Here is a 21194-nt window from a genome sequence, read left to right as displayed (position 1 = left end):
CCTGGTGCATCCCAGCTGTTAAGCAATGAGAGACAGCATGCTGTCCTTACATTAAAAGGTCAATGTTTTTCTTACTCTGTCTTTCCAACCATATCCTTACATGGATAACCCCTGTTTTTTTTTTTTTTTCTTAAATAAAAGGAAATATCCATTGGTACCATAGAAAATCTAGCCAAACTAGTATTTATACACTGACTACTCCTTTTGGTATTAAAGTTGTTCCTCATTTCTGTAGTTGGGAGGACTCTGCTAAAAATTTCTCAATCAATATGATATAAATCTATCAGCTCCCTTCCCAGCAGCCTTCTAGATATGGATTATTCAGTATGCATACAAGTCTCCTTATATTACAGTCTGCAGTATAGTATCAGGCAGAGTCTGCTCATAGCTGGTTTATTTGGGGCTATCTTTTTCATTTGTACCAAGGCCTGAAAACATTACTAAGATTTATTTCCAAATTCAGCAGGAGCTACAATGATTGTTTGAAGGGAAAGCAGTACCCTCCATTCAGTGCTAATCTCTCTTGCTTGTTTCTCCTCCTTGTCAGGTTGAGCAAAGCATTTGAGGCCCTAGCATACATAAAGCTTAGACTTCCCAACATCTCTCCCTCTTTTCCTCCCCCCAAAGCCAGCATCTTTCCATTCCAGCTTTCCCTTTATGGTGATAAATGTAAATAATAGCCAAGGCGATATGAACATCACTTTGATCTGAAAACTATCTTGGGGCAAATCAGATGACAAAATAGAGCATTTGCCTTGTTCTATCTCTTGAGTAACTGTTCTGGCTCAAGGTAGATCTGGTGAAGCAGACAACTAATGAGCAGAAGTAACTTTCAGAGATGCTTTGTTCTCCCTTGGATCAAGATGAACTCTGAAAAGGAAGAAAAAACCGTGAGGTGGTAAAATTCTCTTTCTAGGATTCAGAACAGGCTAGGGGTTCAATTCCTGAACCAAAATTGGGGGCATGAAATGTGTTAAAAGGATGAACATTAGCCCAAACCATCATTCCAAAAAATACTGAGCTCTGTAGCCTAAAATAGCTGAAGCTAGTGACCTGGAATCAGAAAATATCATAACAGTTACAAAGCTAAATTGACTTTGTCAGGAGGTTAACAGAGTTACAGTGTGTAAATTGTAATTACTCTGGAATGCAGATGAACTGGAAAAAAATCTAGTCCCATCAATGAAGGAGGTTACCTCATCGAGAAGCAGAAACTTTGAAGGAAGTCTGTCACATTGTTTAGAAATTTGCAGCTTTGCTTAATGTGAAGAATAGAATACTATTCCTCTTGCTATCCAGCCAGAGCCCAAATGATTGACTTGTAAAATGCTTCTTTTTTTACATTTTCTATTACTCAAGGCACATGCTTAGCTCAACACACAAGTAAAAGAAAGTTATGTGCCTGGTTTATAAGTGTACGTGTTCTAAGTGTTAAGAGCCAAGTGAAGTAAAGCATGTATTGAGCACCTATGTGCCCGCCTCTGCACCAAGTACTGGGAATACAAAGAAAGCCAAGAACAGCTCCTGTTTTTGGAGAGCTCCAAGTCTGATGGGAGCATAAGCCATATGCCTTTAGGGACCCTTTGGATGCTTTGCCAAAGGGCTACCAGAAGCAATTCCATCACTAGGATAGCAAATGGGAACATCATAAAGTCTGTAGTCCTCCCCCTTTGTCCTGTTTCTGATGGGCCCTCTACCCTACCCCTTACAAGAATCTGATGCTATATGTTATCAGAGCACTGGGTACTGGGAGTTTTCATTGTGATTTCCTGCTTCATCCCTAGTACTTGAGGGAGTCCTAAATAAACCTGTGGGGTTATGTAAAGCTTGCCTTTCCTTGCCAGTTCTCTTGTGGTCTTTACCTCACCTGGTCACCATATAGGACCTTCTCTGAGATCTTCACCCAGGTATCTCATCTGGTTCAGTCCCACCATAAAAAGCTTATCTTTCTCAATTTGTGTTACCATACTTGAAAATTTAGTGATGCTGTTTCCCTTTCTTGAAGGGTCTGCTTTCTCAGACAGCCAATCTGACAAACTAATCCATGAAAAGGTGATTAAGGGTTAATGCACTCCTTCTGCCCAACAATATATTTGTATTGTGATGGGCCATCTAAAAATAATGGCTCAGTCAGTACTAATATTTAAAATGAGCCAAAGGTGACCAAATGATGCTTGAAATGATGTTTCTCATTGCCCCCAAAACCACAACAAAATTAACCCTTCCGATTCTGCTGTTTTTTTCTCCAAGTAAATCTTGTAAACCTCTCCTCTCTAAATACTGCTTTATTTTTTCTTCTGGTTTCATTTATAGTGAGAATGTTGAGGATGATAAAATTCATGGACTTTAATAGTAATTTTACTTACTGATCATTGGAGATGTAATTCACATTTACTGTACCAACAACTCAAATGGTGTTTCTGACATGATCTAATAAATGGATGATTCTGACAATCCTCTTCCTGCTTTCTATCAGTTTGTTGCTGCATAAGAGAAAGAAATCAGGAGCTAGTTGGTGGTGCTTTTCTTGTTTCCTGCATTGCTGTGACTATCCTCCTGGTGATGAAGATCTCTGTACTTAGTTTGGTCAGTGGCCCAAACTGTGCTCTAACTCTTTCCAGCATAGATAGTTGTGCCCCAACCTGCACAAGTTTTCCAAAGCTTAGGATCACCTCTGCTCCGTGATGAGGCATCAGAGCAAGAATTAGAGAAGTGCCTGTCTCTATGAAAGAATAGATGCGTCACTATGCTCAAATGCCGAGTACCACACTGGGGATTGAGTGTTATCTAGTTTAAACCATTGTGAAGAAGAACCTAAAAGTTCATTGCCTTGTAGCTGTGTTTTAATGCTAGGGATTTCTGAAGATGATCCAGATACATATTGAAAATTCAATAAATGACCTTAAAGTGCACTAACATTTCAAATGACATTTTTCTACATGATTTATACTTTGCCCAGTGGTCAGACAGTGAATCAGTCAAACTGACTTATCGTGATTCATGAAAAGGTAAAAAGGTATGTTATCTGTGACTTCATGCCTTCCCTGGGGTGGGCCCTCAACTTCTGAGCTCCTAAAACAAAGAATTCAGAAGATAAAAAATGATGACTCCTGAGCTGATAATTTCCCATACAATTCTGAGGTATGTTGTTCAACGTGCATTGGTGGTCTGTTTTCCCTGCAGTAAACATATATGTACTGCATATCATAAGACCTGGCTTGATGACATTTTTCCTTATTTCCAAAGTGAGTCAGTGTGTTATGAAAGTATTGGAGGATGGGGAGGTGTTTAACATTCCCTGAAGACTGCTTAAAGAATTGGACAGGGAAAGTTTGATGTCAGAAAACAAGTCAATTTGTTAATGCCACATGATCCAGAACACTGGGAAGATGACACATACACGCAAACACATGCTCAGTTTAACAGTTTTTTTCTTTATTTCCCTGCTCTCTTTTCGCTAAAATACCAGAATTGTGAACACAGCAGTCATCAATGAAAAGCTCATTGATTTAGGTGAGAGAAGCCAGTTTTTTTTCCTGCCTGACTAGCACCTGTGTTGAGTTGTTCTTGCCAGACATGAAAGGATTCAGCAGAGACTGTGGCCAAGGGCACGAAGACCATGTTCTTCCATGGGATGACCTGTAGAGGAAGGAGAGGGTGTGATACACTTGACACAGGCAGACGGGTTCAAGTCCCGCCTTAGACACCTCTCATCTCCGTGCAAGTCACTGAACCTGCTTCAGTTTCCTTGGGTGTTAAGTAGAGATGATGATGATGGTAATAATAAATGTTTTCCAGACTTATTGTGAAGATCAAATGAGTTAACATGGAAAAAAATGTTAAAGAAGAATATTATAGATATTTTCTTGTATCATTAATCTCAGCATTCTCATCTTTTTCTATTGAATTTAGAAGGAAATATTCCTGGGACAAGTTGGCATCTTATTATTCTTTTGTATTTAATGAATTGTGAACTTTGGTAGAGAGGGATAAAATAGTTGCCTCTTTGTAAATGAATACAAGTATTGAGATGGATATAGTGCATTCTCCATGGGTTCATCAAAAGCATCTTTGGGACAAGTCCAGTAACAGTATGACAGAGAGGTATCTTTTCCAAATGTTTTGGGATTCTTTGGATGATTTTCCATTTTTGGAAAATTTTTATTCTGTCCAGCTTGGAGGCCAAGTATTTGATGTGGGCATACCTATTCAAATGTTTCTCTTAAATGTTTTCTACAATGTTTTACCATCTATGGCTGATAGGTTATGTCTGTAGTGATGGCCTGACTCCAGTGAACTTGAATTGAATTGTTGGAGATATCTTGAAATCTGTATTAGTAGGTTTGCTATTTCTTAATTTATGAAAGAAAGTTTCTGTTGCATAATAAACTACCAAAAAGTATCTTGTATCTTTCTGAGTACTTAGTGCATGCTAGTTTGTGTTTTGTTTGTAATAGCCTGTGATAATATGTTGCTGAATAATCCAAATGAATAGTAAGTCTGAGCTCCTTAATGATAATCCATCTGTAATTTCTATTGGGGATGACCTGGTCTTGAGTTGCTGACTTGGATTCATATCTCTCTGTGTGTATTTACATGTGTATATGCACATGTATGTATATGTACATACACATCGCTGTACACACATACATGGCTCAATAATTTATTCTAGTATTTCTTTGTTGATATGTTATTTGGTGAGTTTACATGGAGATCATCCATGGAGGGCCTTTGATTTTATTCTTAGATTTTGGCCATTTTATAGACTGGAGGGAAAATGATTTCTCAGTTACAGTCAGCAAGTTAAATGACATGTGCCTGTTTTCAGCCTTTACTGTTGCTTGGTGAATTGATGTATGCTTGTTCCAAGACTGTCTCTGTAAGTTTAAGCCTAATTATTATATGTTCTGAAAATGTCTCTAAGTCCTCTTTCTCCTTTTTGACAAGGAAATATTCATCTTTTTCTGGTTTCTTTATGGAACTAGGCACCACATTCCATCAATGAGATTTTATTAGGATACTTTCCAGATCTGTTATGGTCCAATTTATCCTTCCAAAAGTATATTTTAAGACTGGTATTTCAAGGTGGTTATTGCTTTGAATGTGTTCTTCCGTTGACCTTTGTTTTTTGAATGTCAGTAAGTCTCATGACATCCACGTGCACAGCTTTCTTCTTGACAACTTTATACCCCATGTCTTGCCCAGAAGGAGACCTAGATAATTATCAGTACTGCCTTCATCCACTGGTTCAATTTGACCTCTAGATTCAAGCTCAAAGCATTCTATCTCTATGTCCAGTCCTTGTGACATTTTTCTATCATTGGAGAAATATTATAGGAGATGTTAAAACTGTTTAATGTAGTTTTTAGTGGAACCATATAAGCTGTATTATTTGTTCAGTCATGTCAGTCATGTTTTGACATTTTGTGACTCCATTTGGGGTTTTCTTAGCAAAGATGCTAGAGTGGTTTGTCAGTTCCTTCATGCAAATGGTATGAAGCTGGCTTTGAACTCCGGCCCAGTGCTCTGAGCAGTCTTAACTGCCTCCTTACATTTTATACCAAGTGATTAGGACAATGTTTTGATGTGACTCTTTAATGTAGAAGTCGTACTTGGTTTTGTTTAAGAGAAATATAGTGGCGATACATTTTAAGGAAAGAACATTTTTCCTTATGTACATCAAACATTCTGGGGCTCTTATAATCTTGTCTTAATTTATATCATTCCAACACATGCCTAAGATATGTTACTAGAATGAGTAGGTGACTTATGATTAATCAATTAAGGAAGCATATTATTGGCACTTTTGGATGGCTTTTTCAGTAATTACTGAATTGATAAGTTGCTCTTTGTAGCCCAGGGGTTGTTTCTTAAACAATGTTTTTTTTTTTTTTTTTTACTTTTCACCACATATATTTTTTCTTATGTTTATGGATTTTTTTCTAATACTACATGCTGACTGCTTTTATAAAGTATGTATACATGTAAATAATTGGCTTGCATTTGAAGGATCGCTAGCATCCTTAACTTTTTGTAATAAATATTTGATATTTACTATTGAGATAAGTTGGGATCACATCAAGGAGAAAATCATTCAGATATCACGGAGTCGCATTCAAGATAACACAAGATTTAGTAGCTTCTACATTAAGAATCAGAGAACTTAGAATATGATATTCTGGAATGCAAACGGCTTAGGATTACAACCAAAATTCACCTACTCAGCAAAACTGAGGACAATCCTTTGGCTGAAAAATGGATATTCAATGAAACAGATGACTTTTAAACATTCCTGATGAAAAGACCAGAGCTTAATAGAAAATTAGACTTTAAAATACAAGACTCAAGAGAAGCATAAAAAGGTAAACAGGGGAGAAAAAAAGCCATAAGGGATTCAATAAGTTTAAATTGTTTGCATTCCCACCCGGGAGAGTAACATTTATAACTCTTAAAAGCCATTTCATTATTAGGGCATTTAGAAGGAGCAAATATAGGCGGAAAGCATGGGTGGGAGTTGAATATGATGGGATGATTTTCTTGACAAATACGATTTTAAGGGATTAGAAATAGGGATGCATAAGGAGGAAGGGGGGAAGGGGAGAGATAGAACAATATAGATTACTGATATAGGAGACATGGAAGAAAATTTACATTTTTGAATATATAGATATTAGAGTCACATTTATAGAAATAAGAGATATTTTTCAATTGTTTAAGTGGTTAAAAGATATAAAAAGACAACTGTCTATTGTCATACAAAAATGCTCCAAATCATTATTGCTTAGAGAAATGAAAATTAAAACAACTCTGAGGTACTACCTCACACCTATCAGATCGCCTAATATGATTAAAAAGAAAAAGGACAAATGTTTCAGAGGATATGGAAAAAATTGGGACACAAATGCACTACTGGTAGAACTGTGAACTGCTCTAACGATTCACAAAAGCAATTTGGAATTATGCCTGAAGGACTATAAAACTGTGTATGCCTTTGATCCAACAATTACTGCTACTAGGTCTGAACCCCAAAGAAATCAAATAAAAAGGAAAAGGATCCACAGGGACTAAAATATTTTTAGAACCTCTTTTTGTTGTCAAACCGAAATTGAGGGCATGTCTGTTAACTGGGGAATGGCTGAACAAGTGGTGGAATGTGAGTGTGATGGAATACAATTGTGCTATAAGAAATGATGAACAGAAAAACCTGGGAAGCCTCAGAAGAACTGACGCAAAGTGAAGAGAATGAGAACATTGTACGTAGTCCCAGCAACATTGTCTAATGATCAATTGTGAATGATTTAGCTGTTCTCAGCAATGCCGTGACCCAGGACAGTTCTGAAGGACTTATGTTAAAGAATGCTGTCCATCTCTAGAGAAAGAATTAATATAGTCCAAATGTAGATTGAACAATATTTGTCCTTGCTTTCTTTATTTTTCTTGTTTTTTTTTCCCTGGAATATGACTAACATGAAAATGTCTTGCATGATTACATATGCATAACCTTTGTCAAATCGGTTGCCTTCTCAGTGTGGAGAGGAAGGGAGAGAATTTGGAACTAAACAATTTTTTAAATGAATGTTTGAAATTATTTCTATATGTAATGGGGAGAGCTAATGTTTTTAAAAGAAGAAAAGAGTTTGGATAAGGCTTGCATCTATGTAGAATGCTATAAATTGTTTTGATAAGTAATTTATATATCACCATTGAAGCATTGGAACCAAAATTGAGGGATCTTATTCATCCTTGACAAAATTGTTTGGTTGTTCATTATTATCTGTGCACAACTTTTCTTTTTCACATTTGATGTGACTTGTGTTTGGTCATATTAGATTTCTTGTGACCATGAAGATGATCAAAAATTGTCCATGTTTTTCTTTGTTCTTTGGGGGGTTCAAGAAATCTTTTTATATTATAGAATCAAGACCATTGTTCTGAGGGGTTCTACCATTTGCCAGGCTTCTTGGGTTTATCTACCAATCGATGATTGGCCTTGAATGAGAGGAAGGTTGGTCTCTTTTCCTTGGTGATTGCTTCTTGTAGGGGCTGCTGTGGGACCTGATGTAAGAAGGGTCACTGCACAGGTGGACACTTTTATTCCCAAAGGCTATTAGATCCTGAACTGTTTTCCTTGGGGTAGTGGTGGTGATGATTAGACCTTTTTGACATAGGCTGCCTGCTACCTCTTCTTTGGACTATTACCTCCTCTATAAGTTATAGTTAAGTGGTATTGGCAGAAAGCAGGATAGAGCCCTCAGTTCTAGCTAGAAGAGGTTTTCAGTTAAGTTGTGATGCAATGCTGGCCTATCATGCAAATGTTGATATCCTCAGTTTTGCTTCACATATGCTCATGGTTTAGTCAGTCAGTACTATCTGTGCTAAATAACACTTTGGGAGCAGGTAGAATGGTGATTTTTTCTCTTTTTTTGCTTTATCTTTCTTGAGGTACTAGGATTTGTTCTGTTTTGTGCACCAAGCAGATTACCATGATGATTTTGTAGAGTGCCAAGCTATGTTTGAGTATTTCTGTGCTTTGTAGAAGAAATGACATCACACTGATTAGGCTGCTAACCCAATCAATGATAACACTAAAACTCCATTTGCTGGCTTTTCAGATTTCCTTTCTAGCCTCTCCAGCTATTTTAAAAGTCTCAGGACATTCCAAGGCCCAGTTGTCCAGCACTCTGACTGACAAGCCTTTTGCTACTGCTCCCCTTCCCTCCCACCTACCTGTGTGGATGATGGACTAGTCTGTGAGAGAGAGATTTTTCTTTTCATGTGAAATGGGTAGAATGAAAAACACATTTGTCATCTTCAAGAGCATAAGATGTTGACTTTGAAGTGATGACTAACACCCTATCTTGTGTGTATGTGTGTCTGTGTGTGTGTGTGTGTGTGTATGTGTTTTGACGAGGGGGGAGGGGACAGGAGTCATGAATTCATTCAAATTAGGAAACTGCTAGTGTAGAAGTATCCTTAGTTCTGAGGTTTTTTGGAATTTAGAGCCTTAGAGTTTCCTGAGGGGTTCAGCGACTTCCCTAGATTTACACAGTTTATATCAGTGATAGGACATAAACCCAGGAATTCCTGTCTGTAAGGCTGACATCTTATTCATTATGTCACACTGCCTCTCAAAACATTTTCATAGGGGCAAAGGATTTAAAAGTATGTTTTCTATAATGAAAGATAAATTGCTCTAGATCAGGGACTATCATATTTTTTGTCTCTTTCCTCCTTGGCGCATAAGATCACAATAAATGTTTGCTTTTGAAAAAATGGTACCCTACTGTGGCTTGAATGGGAAAGAAGGGGGAGGGGCATAAACATTCATATAACACCTACTCTGTATCAGGCACTGTGCTAAGTGCTTTTTACAAATATTATTTGATCTTCACAACTGCAAAGTTTGTGCTTTTAGCACCCCTCATTTTAGAGTTGGGGAAACTCAGGCAAAGAGGAGTTAAAGTACCCTAGGGGGTCATATAGCTAATGTCTGATGTTGGATTTGAATTCTGGTCCTCCTGATTCATGGCCCAGATCTCTATCAACTGCCTCACCTAGCTGCTTTTAGAAGGGAATAGTAGTAGCCTGTGTGATTTTTCTTTAGGTAACAGGTTTAGCATTTTTAAGGGTATTGCTAGCTTATTCCACCTTCTTATTGTCATTTTTCTTCACTCTTTTCAGTGGATGCTGTCAAGCTTCTTGGATATTTTTGCCAAAAGATGGCACCGGTAGAGATTGGCAAGGAGTGAGCAGTTGAAACCCAGAGAGCGAAAGAAGTATGCATCAGAGCTTGGGTAAGTTGCCGTCTATAATTACCATACCTGGACTGCTTGCCTGTAATCACGATGTGTGGAAGTCACGCTCAAGTAGTTATTATTAACAATTGGAGGCTTGTTATCTCTAGAGGTAGAGTCTGTGTTGAGAAAGGAAAAAAATGATGATATTAAAATAAAAAAAAAACATTATCCTGGCCCATTGCATCTCTTGACTCCCACTTCCAAAACTTGGGTGGGATTTTTGTTGTATTCTTTTGTTTCAGTCCTAGGAGCTGAACCCGAAGGAATAGTAAGTTTTCCTTGAGTTCTTCTCATATGGTAGAAGGAAGACAACTGCAGAGTGCAAAGTCTTATTATAGAAAATAACCAAGATGAAATTTTGGTCTTGGGTGGCATGAAGCCCAAGACTTCTTTCTCAAAAGTAACAAAATGACATCTTTGTTCTTGATGTTATTCATTTTTAGAAAAAAAGTAGATATGAACATAAAGCTGTCAAGAGTTGGAGAATGGTTGAAAAGATGCGGTGGTCTCTGGATATAATGAAATAGTACTGTATGTAATATGAGGAGTATGGAGAATTCAGACAAGCATGGGAAGGCTTGAACTGACATAAGGCCAAGACAGCAAAATGAAGAGAAGAACATCCATGATGCCTAGGCATAATGCAAATGAAGACTTTCAAAGGTTATTGTATTCAGGTTAAAGGCAGTGAAACCGGTCTTGATTCTAGAGGACAGATTATGGGAACACCTTCCTCCTCTTAGAGATGTGTAATGGGCATAACTGTCTAAATGTCTTCCCACCTTAGATTGTGAGTCTTTGGAGACAAGGGACTGACTTTTTTCCTTCCTTTATATCCCTAACTCTTGGCATAGCGCCTGGCACATAGTAGGTGTTTAACAAATGTTAATTGACTGATTGGATGAGTTTCTCAATTATCCAAAGAAGTACCAATGTCATTTTTAGAAGTTCATGCTCTTTTAATTCAATAGCCAACTGCCTTTGCATCTTCAGTTGGAGAAGGAGGGAATGGTTTTCTCTCTTAACATCATTTAAAATTTAAAAATTAGTTTTATTAACATATTCTGCTTTTAATTCATAGTCATTTCTATATCTGCCCTGCTTACTCCATCTTCTAGCCCCCATTGGGTGTTTGCCTCCTGATAACATTCTCAACACATTGTCCAACTTTCTCTCTACTTTTTTTCATTGGTCATGTTCAGAAAATTGGAATATCCAAGCCCTCCCTGTGGTCTTATCTAAACTTTCCCTCTACCAAGTTCCATAAGCAACATTTCCTCTTCAGAGTTTCATGTCACCCAATATTGTCATCTAACCCAGATTCTAGTGCCTGTTGTCCTGGTAGTGTTTTCATTCCTTCCTCAGTGAGTTCAGCGACTGGGTCATGATCTTTCTTTCCTTCCCATCTCCTGTCCTCATACTAGGAGAATTCAATGTGCAAATTGATAGTAACATTTTCTGGCTTTCCAGTTCCTCAATCTATTTCATTCCCATGACCTCCTCCTCCATTCTACCTCAGCTACACACAGAGATATTCACAGTTTTGAACACACTAACATCACACACCACTATTCATCTTTGTTCATGTACTCTGAAATGCTTTCACCTAATCTTAATATTTTATCTTTCCATTCCCCCATCTCGTATAATACCTAACGGTCGATTCTTTCCGTATATGACACCCTTCTTCTTTTTCCTCCTGTATAAATGAGTTCAACTCTTAAAATATTTTCTGCCCTAGAAGCCTTTGTCCCAATCATTCCATTACCCATTCTACTCTGACAACTGCCAAATCTCCTTCATTCTCATGTGATACAGTGTGGTAAAATGCTCTTGTATTACAATTGAACTACATGTTATTGAATAGGGTTATAACAATTCATGCAACTGTAGTGACTGAGTCCACTACAAATTTGTTACCTAGTCTCAACTTTGTCTTCACTGGAATAAAGAAAACGTACTATTCCCTTTAGTACATTTCCCACTCTTCACAGTGGCCATTCCAAAACTTTTTGTAGGGATGCTTTCAGCTAAGAACCTTATTTTCTCAAAGAAAACCTTTATTTTCTGAGAGCTTATAACCTCTCCTTGTCTAACTAACATCACTCAGATAGCTTCCTCCACGTTTTTCCACACAGGTCTCTGATAAAGAGGTGATTCTTCATTTTGCTAAGGAAAAACCCCTCTGGGTACTCCTTTGATTTCATCCTGTGTCACCTTCTCCAATAAATTTCTCCCTCCATAATCCATATTGCCTTTTTCTTTGTCTCTTTCTCTTTCCATCCTCTTCCTCTTCCCTTTGCCTCTGCCTCTCCCTCTCTCCCTCTACCTCTTCCTCTCTCCCTCTGCCTCTCTCTCTTTCCATCCTCTTCCTCTTCCTGTCTCCCTCTCCCTCTGCCTGTCTCCCTGCCCCCTCCAATGATTCCTTACCCATTATCTACAACAACATCTCCCTCACCTCTTTAGCACTAAAAAACCCTAATTTTTGAACTATCATCCTATGTATCTCTTCCTCTTTATGGCTAATGTCTTTGACAAAGTTATCTACATTTGGTGCTTCCTTTCCCTCTGCCTCACTTTAGCTAAACTCTCTGTATTCTAGCTTATGACCTCATCATTCAACTCAACTCTCCTCAAAGTTAACAGTGATATTTTACTTGCCAAATTCAGTGGCTTTTTGTCAGTTCTCATCATTCTTAGCTTTTACGAACATTTGATAATGTTGATCAACTTTTCTTATTGAACTGTCTCTCCTCCTTGATTTTCACGACATGCTTTCCTGATTCTCCCTGTGTAGGTGCCCCTTCCAAGCATGCTTTGCTCTTTCTTCATCTGTCATTCCCAGTAACTCACTTTTAGTGTGTTCCAAGGCTCTGACTTGGACAAACATCTCCTTTTCTCTATTCTCTAAATTCTCTTACCTGTATCTCATTTCCATACTACCTCTGTGCAGATGATTTTTTACGTGTATATGTATACAAACATATACATACCAGACATTTTCTGAATTTTCCTCTTATTGCCTCTTGGCCATGTTGAACTAAATAGACATATAAAGCTCAAAATCTTCAAGAGAGAGATGATTATCTTTCCTTCTAAATTCTGCTGTCTTTCCAACTTTCCCATTTTGGTTGAGGACACTGCCATCCTTCTGGTTGCCTAGATCCTCAACCTCAACATCATCCTTGATCCCACACTCTTACTGACTCTTTGTATTCATCTTGTTGACCCAAATCTTACTTCTTCCTTCATAATAACTCATATTTGTGACCATCTTTCTAAGCAAATAGACACAATACTAATGCATTGCCCCTCACCTCTTGCTTACACTACTTCAAAAGCCTTCTGATTGGTCCCATTGCTTCAAGTCTTACCACACTCCATTCCAATTTCTACTCAATTGTCAAGGTGATTTTTCTTTTTAAAAATGTTTTAATTATTTCATTAAATATTTCCCAATTACATTTTTCTAAATATAATATTCATTTAAAATTTTTTGAGTTCTAAATCCTTTCTCCCTTCTTCTTCTACCCCTTGATAAAGGCAAGTAATAAGCTATTTATTACACATGTGAAGTCATGTGAAACATTTCCATATTGGCCATGTTGCAAAAGAAAACACATATATAAAGTAAAATGAGGAAAGTGAAAAATGTTTGTTTGCACTCAGAGTTTCAGTTCTCTCTTTGGAGATAGATTGGATTTTTCTTCATGGAGCATTTGGAATTTTCTTGAATAATTTTCTTCATTAGAGTGGCTAAGAATTGCACAATTGATCATTATTACAGTTTTGTAGTTACTATGTAAACATTCTGGTTCTGTTTACTTTAATTTGTATCAGTTGTTTGAAGCTCCATTTTCTCCAGATTTTCTCCAGAACACCCTGTGTAATGGGTTGAGGCTTGAGTTGACGCACTGAGATCCCAAGCATGTGAGGCTAAATAGTAATTGGACCATACTCTATTAATATATATGCTTGGAGAAAGAATGGCTCCTGCCCACTCTTTGTGCAAGTCCTGATGTGTTGTATAGAAAATGATGATTTTGGTGGGTGGAGGTAGAGGGGCAGGAAGAGAGGCAGGGAGAGAGGCTAGGTGAGATTGCTGGCTGGGTTCTGTTCTGGTGGCTGCTGGTCTCGTGGCTTCTGGTCTGGCTGGCTTCTTGACTCAGCTGCACACATTGCTATTGCCAATTCCCCTTTACCTCTGACCCTTCTTCACCTCTACTGAGAATAAAGATTGAAGATTTTCCCTTAACCTGAATTCCTGACTCCAGCTGATTTTAAAATACACGGTCATCATAACCCTGCTTGTTGTTTCTTATAGAACAATACGTCATCACACACTGCAACTTATTCAGCCACACTCCACCAATTTCTAATTCTTTGCTAGCACAAAAAGAGTTTACTTCCCATAATACTCTTTTGTAATTTCTTTAGTCTATGAATGCTTTCCTTAGCAATAGATATGACAGGTAACTTTCTCCATGCTCCTCTAATTTACTTATAATAGCCATCCTTTATGTCTAAATAGCATATCCATTTTAACCAGATCTTCTTCATATGGTATATGACGTGTTGGTCCATGCCTAGTTATTGTCAAACTGGTTTTGGTTTTCCTAACAATTTTTGCCAAATGGTGATTTCTTGAACCCATATCTTGGTTTACCAGATTGTTTTCGGGATTACTGCTTTGTAATGTAGAAATATGGTATTGCTAGGCTGCCTTTCTTCACATTTTTAATTAATTACAAAACTGATTTTTCTAAAGTGTAGTATGTTTGTCACGCCTTGTTCAGTAAGCCTTGGTGTCTCCCTGTTCCCCCTAGGATTGAATATAAATTCCTCTATTGGCTTGTAAAACTCCTTATAATTTGTCCTAATCTTTTATCTAGGATGTATTATCCTTTAACCCTCACCTCTTAGTTTCTCTGGCTTGTTTCAAGACTCTACTAAAAATCCTCCTCCTTGTAGTAGACCTTTCCAGAACCCTCAGCTTCTAACCTTCCTTCCTTATTGGGTCACTTTCTATGTGCTCTAATATTTTGTATTTTCTATTTATCTTAAACCCTGGTATCGAACTGACATAGCAACTGTAGGCCACATAGTGATTTAGAAAACCACAGATTACCATTATCAGTGTTGTGTTTTGTTAAACATTTCCCAGTGATATTTTAATTTGATACTAGCCACACTGGTGAGGCCTTACCTGTGAATGTGATAGTTCTGATGAAACACTGCCCTATTTGTATGTATCCCCTTCACTTAGCACAATTCCTGACATACAGTCAGCTGACTGTGTTCATTGGCTAATTTACTACTAACTTACTGAATGTAGTCAGCCCACTGTCTCTCTGCTAGGAGTTAGGAACCAAGGCTGGTCATTATAATTTCTTGTCTTTCCCTCTTCTTGTGAGACTTCTCCATAAAGACAATATGCTGCTAATGATCTGGTGAGAAGCATCCTGACATAAAGGACAAAGAAATTGGGATCTCAAGACTGAATCTAGGACTCAACACACCACCAGCTGATCCTGATATTTCCCTTGAACTTGCTTTCTTGTATCCTAGAATATGGGCAAATATTTGTCCTACTTACCTCATGAGTTTATTGTGAAGGGGAAAATGCTCTGGAAATAATCACAGTTGATGTACAATGAACAGTTATGATGACATACCTTGCCATGAACACATGAAGGACCTGGAATTTCATCAATAGAGGAAATGTCTGATGTGTTCTCACATCAACACAGAGACAAAACCCTGCCCATTTATGTCCTCATTCAGTGACTCTGAAGCACTTTTGCATCATGGACCCCTTTGGTAGTGTGGTGATGTGTGAGGACCCGCTCCTTCCTTACCAGATTTATATAGTGAACTGCTTAAAATAAAATACAAAGAATTACAAAGGAACCAGTTATATAGATTGGCATATGTTTTTGGCATTGGCATGATCTTTTTAAAAATTGTCAGGACCCCCTCCTCCCTAATTCATGGCCTCAAATTAAGATCCCCTGAAGACAGAGTTCTAGTTACTTTCCCAGGGTAACACAGCCAATAAATGTCAGAAGTGGAATTTTAAGCCAGCTCTTTTTAACTCTGTCCATTTTATATATAGTGAACTCTAAGACACTAATCTCAGCAAAGTGCTATGGGGTAAAAATGCTGGCTATTGGGTCATGGGACCCAGGATCAAAGTTTGACTCAGCTTCTTACTCTTATTCATGTGAGCTTGAGCAAGTCTTTTCCTCTTTTAGGATTCAGTTTTTTCCTCTTTAAATGAAAAGGTCAGACTTGATAACAACTTGAATTGCTTCTAGTCTGGTATCTTTTACCCTTCTACAATAAGAAAAAAATTGAAGGCAAGGTAGTAATATGTGTGTAGTTGTGCTTAGCTCACTTGTCCCTTGTAGTAATCGGTTGCTGGTTTTGAATGCACAAGCAGTTGCTCAAACCCCTATTACTTCATTCTTACAAATTTCATAGAGAAGGCAAAAGCTATTACAGTGTCAGATTGGGGAATCTCACGTTTCTGAACTTTCATTAAATCAGGAGCCTAAGCTATTCTTCATCTACATTGTTTTTTCTCCTGCCCCCTATGTCTCTCCTGATCTTCTTTCCCTGCTTACTGAAGTCTCAAGTTGTTTTATATTAACTTTCTATTTCTGTCTCTCTATCTTTCTGTCTGCGTGTGTCTCTCTGTCTCTGTCTCTCATTTCTTTTCCTCAGTAGAATGTAAGCTCCTTGAGGGCAAGTACTGTTTTGTTTTTATCTCTGTATCCCCAGTGCCTTGACCAGAGTTAGCACTGAAGAAATGCTAGTGCAATAAATGATGAAAGTAGAATGAGTCTACTCTCCTCTTCCTTCTTCAAAATGTTCCATGCTGTTCAGTTCAATATTTTCCATTTCCACATACTTTGTCTACCTAGGGCAAACAGCATGACAGAGTCACTCAAAAAAGCCTCTGGAGATCATCACCTGCTGTAGTGTCTTAATGCTTGAATCATCTGTCTCTGCCTGACTCCGTCCTTTCTGGGGATGACAAAACTTGTCATGTTCAGCTGTCTGGAAAAAAAAAAAAAAAAAACAACTTGGCCACTTTTCCCCTTGCATCTGCTTCACTTGGAATCTACTAAGGTCCCCTCCACCACTATTTCCTCACTGGAATCAGGGAGATGGGACTTGATTTACCATCTGGTAAACACTAAGTGCCTACCGCATACTAAGACAGGATCAGGAAGATGAATAAGACATCATCCTGGCTCTAAAGTTGCTTATGGCCTTCTTGCTATAATATATATGTATATAGATTCTATTTTGTGTTATGGTTATGTCCATATGATAGGGATGGAAAAAGTGATTGGAGAGTTTGCAAGCGGAAGACATCATTTTAACTGGAGTAATCAAGAAAGGGTTCCTAGAGTACTCTTGTGCAGTCTCCATGTCATCCTCAACTCCATACTCTTCCTCCTATTCCTCATTGATCAATTTTAGTTCTGCCTTCATTACATCTTGCCACATGTGTCCCCTTTGTATCCACTCCCACAGTCACCAGCCAGCTACCAAGTGGTCTTCTCTAAAAACAAAAAGTCAACAGCACCAGCCACCAACTGAACTCTAGCCCTAGGCATCTCTTGTGTAAATAGAGCCACAGGTCTCTGATTAGTATTATAAGAGCATGGCCCCACCCTGTTATTCCCCTCTTCAAGAAGCTTCAACAGGATCCTGTTGTGATGAGGCTATCAAGCACAAACTCCTCTCTTTCTCATTTAAAGTCCTTCTCAGTTTGCCTTCAGCTCACCTTTCTGGAGACTGCCCATTACTTCTCACACTTCCTCAGCATTGCGGCAGTGCTTACCTGCTTTGCACAACTGTCGTGCCTGAAATGCTCCCCTTCCTCACCTTGAATTTTAGGAACCTTCTTGGCTCTGCTCAAAGACCACCCCCATAAGAGACGTTTCTTGATTTTCATCCACGCATACTTGCACAACACTAAATACCCTTTGCCAAATTTGCCTAGCACTTCTATTGTATGAGCATATTTTTCTCTAGGTTCATGTTATTTTTCCCCAGTAGAATGTAAACTCTTGGAGGGGAGAAACTATTTCGGTTTTATACTGCTCTCCACAATGACTAAAACATCATAGGTTCTTAATAAGAAGAAAGTTTGTAGAAGTTAATTAAATTGAGCCTTAAGAGTGGATATGCATGAGGAATGGTATGAATGAAAGCAAAAAGGTAGGGCATCAAACGATATGTGTGGTAGTTGGCAGATGATCTAATTCAACTAATTGTGGGCATGGATCAGACAGGGGCTGCGTTTAACATTTTGTCTGATAAGATGAAGAGATACAGAGAAGAGACTAAGAGTCTATTTCAGTGCTTTGAAGGACTTCTAGTCACTGGATCTGGATACATGATATCCCAGGATATAGAAATAGCTTTCATGATAGAACTGGTGGGCTCCTGAAGACCAGAAGAGACATTGAAAGCCTAGAGATGAACAGATAGTTTTCTATTCTTCTATTTTTTCCAAGATGAATGTCAATTCTTAGCAAAAGATGTAAGCACATTTTCAATCAACAAACATTTCTTGAATGCCTACTGTGTGCCCAATACTGTGCTAGATACTAGGAATACACAGACAAAAATGAAATAGATGGCTTATCCAAGGTGCAAAAAGGACAGTTGTGGTCTCTAGTCTCTAGCTTGAATTTACTAAGAAGTTCTTTCCAGCTAGCCTCATTTTCTTTTTTTTTTTTGAGAGGGTTACTAGTGTGAGAGGTCCAGAGACTGCCAAATGATAGATACTCAGAATTGGCAGGGACCTCAGATGACAATTACTTCAACCTACCTATACTTGAACAAAGATCCTTTCTGAAACATTTCTGACAAGTGGCTTTCTGGTCTTCACTTGAAAATGTCTAGTAATGGAGAAGTTACTCCCTTCCATGGCAGCTATTCCACGAAAATTTTTTTTTGATTTTGTTAGAAATCAGGGGAGCAGTTGGCTCTTCATCTCTTACCCCTTGCTCCACCTCTATGATCTACTGGTCTCACACACTCCTAATTTTTTTTTTTTGTTGCTTCCTATTTATGTTATGCTCCAGCCTGTTTACACTCACTGGGTATTTCCTGTGACTGGGTCACCTGCAGTTTTGTTCTTCTGAGTTCATAGTATTTCATGATTTGTAGTATCACTAGGAAGAATTTGGTACTTAAACATATAAGATTTTCCATCAGGGAGCAGCTTGTGGCCACTGAGAGCACAGCACAATTGCTAAAATGAAATCCACCTCACTGTTCTCGTTTTTGGTTCCAGGCCTGGCTCTGGGACAGATAGAGAAATGTTGTGAAATTGTTTCCAAGCCCTGGGAAGGGAAGGGATTGGATGTGCAGTTCAAGAGCTACTGCCTACCACAGCTTTTCTGTTTTCTGCATTATCTTTGAGTCCAAGGTCATGGTATATCTGTATCATTTAGGACCATTGGGTCATAGTGGAAATCTAAGACCCCAATTTACAGAAGAAAAAATTGAAGAGAGGTATGGCTTTTCCTTGGCCACTTTGTGGGGGAGCTGAGATTTTAAGTCTGAATCCTTTCCATTGGAGGTCTCAGAAGAAAAGACTGGATGTCCTATTTTAGATCTTCCAAGATTAGTTTTTTGATGAATCCCATTTGCAGGAGGAAGGTTTGTAGATTATTTGATCAATGTAGGCCAGATCTTCAGAATTGAGTCCAATAATTCTCTCTTCTTTTTAGATTGCAGAGAAGTAATTGGTGATTGCTTCTTCTGGACTGTATCTGGAATTATCTAGGTTCTTGACATTTACCGTATTCCTGCAAGCTTAACTGAGCAGGTCAAGGCCTGGATTTTCTTAGTATTTCAGTGTTGATCTCGAACGTTTCGTATGAGACAGGCACATAAGATGAGCCACCATCATATCCTGGACCACTGCTACTGTGACACTGTCTGATCCAGTCAACATTATATTATCAATGAAGAGGTCCCTGGTCCCCACACTGGAAATATGAGGGAAAGTTAGGCATCTCTTAACTATTGATCAGAGAAATGAAAATTGAGACATCTGAGATACTACTATACACCTCTCAGTTGGCTAAGATGACAAGAAATGATAATGATGAATATTGGAGGGGATGTGGGACACTGACACATTGTTGATGGAGTTGTGAATGGAGAGCAATCTGGAACTGTGTTCAAAGAGTGATCAAACTGTGCATATCCTTTGATCTAGCAGTGTCTCTACTGGGTCTATTTCCCAAAGAGATCATAGATGAAGGAGATGTTTGTGGCAGTTCTTCTGGTCGTAGCAAGAAACTGGGAACTGAGTGGATGCCCTTCAGTTGGAGAATGGATGAGTAAGTTATGGTATATGAAGTTAATGGAATATAATCGTTCTGTAAGAAACGATCAGCAGGAGGATTTCAGAGAGGCCTGGAGAGGCTTAAAGGAACTGATGCTGAGTGAAGTGAGCAGAACCAGAAGATCATCGTACATGGCAACAACAAGACTATACGAAGATCAATTCTCATGGACGTGACTCTTTTCAACAGTGAGGTGATTCAGGCCACTTCTCATGGTCTTATAATGGAGAGAGCCAACTGCATTCAGAGAGAGGACTGTGGGGACTGAGTGTGGATCACAACATAGTATTTACACTTTTTTGTTGTGGTTTGCTTGCTTTTTTTCTTTCTATTTTTTCCCTTTTTGACCTGATTTTTCTCATGCAGCAAGATAATTGTATAAATATGTATACATATATTGGATTTAACATATGTCTTAATGTATTATAACATATATTGGATTACTTGCCATCTAGGGGAGGGAGGTGCGGAGAAGGGAAGGGAAGAAAAAATTTGGAGCACAAGGTTTGGCAAGGGTGAATGTAAAAATTATCTGTGCATGAAAATAAAAAGCTTTAATCATAATAAAGAAGTGAAGTTAGGCATCTCTGGGGAGGGACAGCAACAAAGCCATACTCCTTCCCAGGAGAATTTAAAGTTTTCCTGGCTAGTTTCAGCCACAAAATGGGAGTCAATGTCATTGTCCCACAAACCCCATACCACTCACCCTAGGCTTGGGCTTCCTAAGCATGGAATAGCAGCACCAGTTGGTGTACCAACTTTTTTTCAGTTTCCTGTAGTCTACCATAAGCTCCCCTGAGTGCCATCTGCTTTCCTCACTGGCTTCACAGCCTTCATAGGCTTCACAAGATTGTTTTGAAGGAAGGTGGTGTATATATAGTACCCTATTTGGCTTCCTTCATCAAGGAGAAGTAGTTTTCACTCCTCCCTTGATTTGGAAATGAATGGTGTTAATGGTAGGTCATGGTTGATATAGCTCCAGAGGTTTCCATTTGGGTCTGCCTACAGTAATTGG

Source organism: Sarcophilus harrisii, chromosome X (assembly GCF_902635505.1).
Source record: "Sarcophilus harrisii chromosome X, mSarHar1.11, whole genome shotgun sequence".
Lineage (NCBI taxonomy): Eukaryota > Metazoa > Chordata > Mammalia > Dasyuromorphia > Dasyuridae > Sarcophilus > Sarcophilus harrisii.
The sequence above is the reverse complement of the archived record's forward strand: the minus strand, read 5'-3'. Positions refer to the sequence as shown.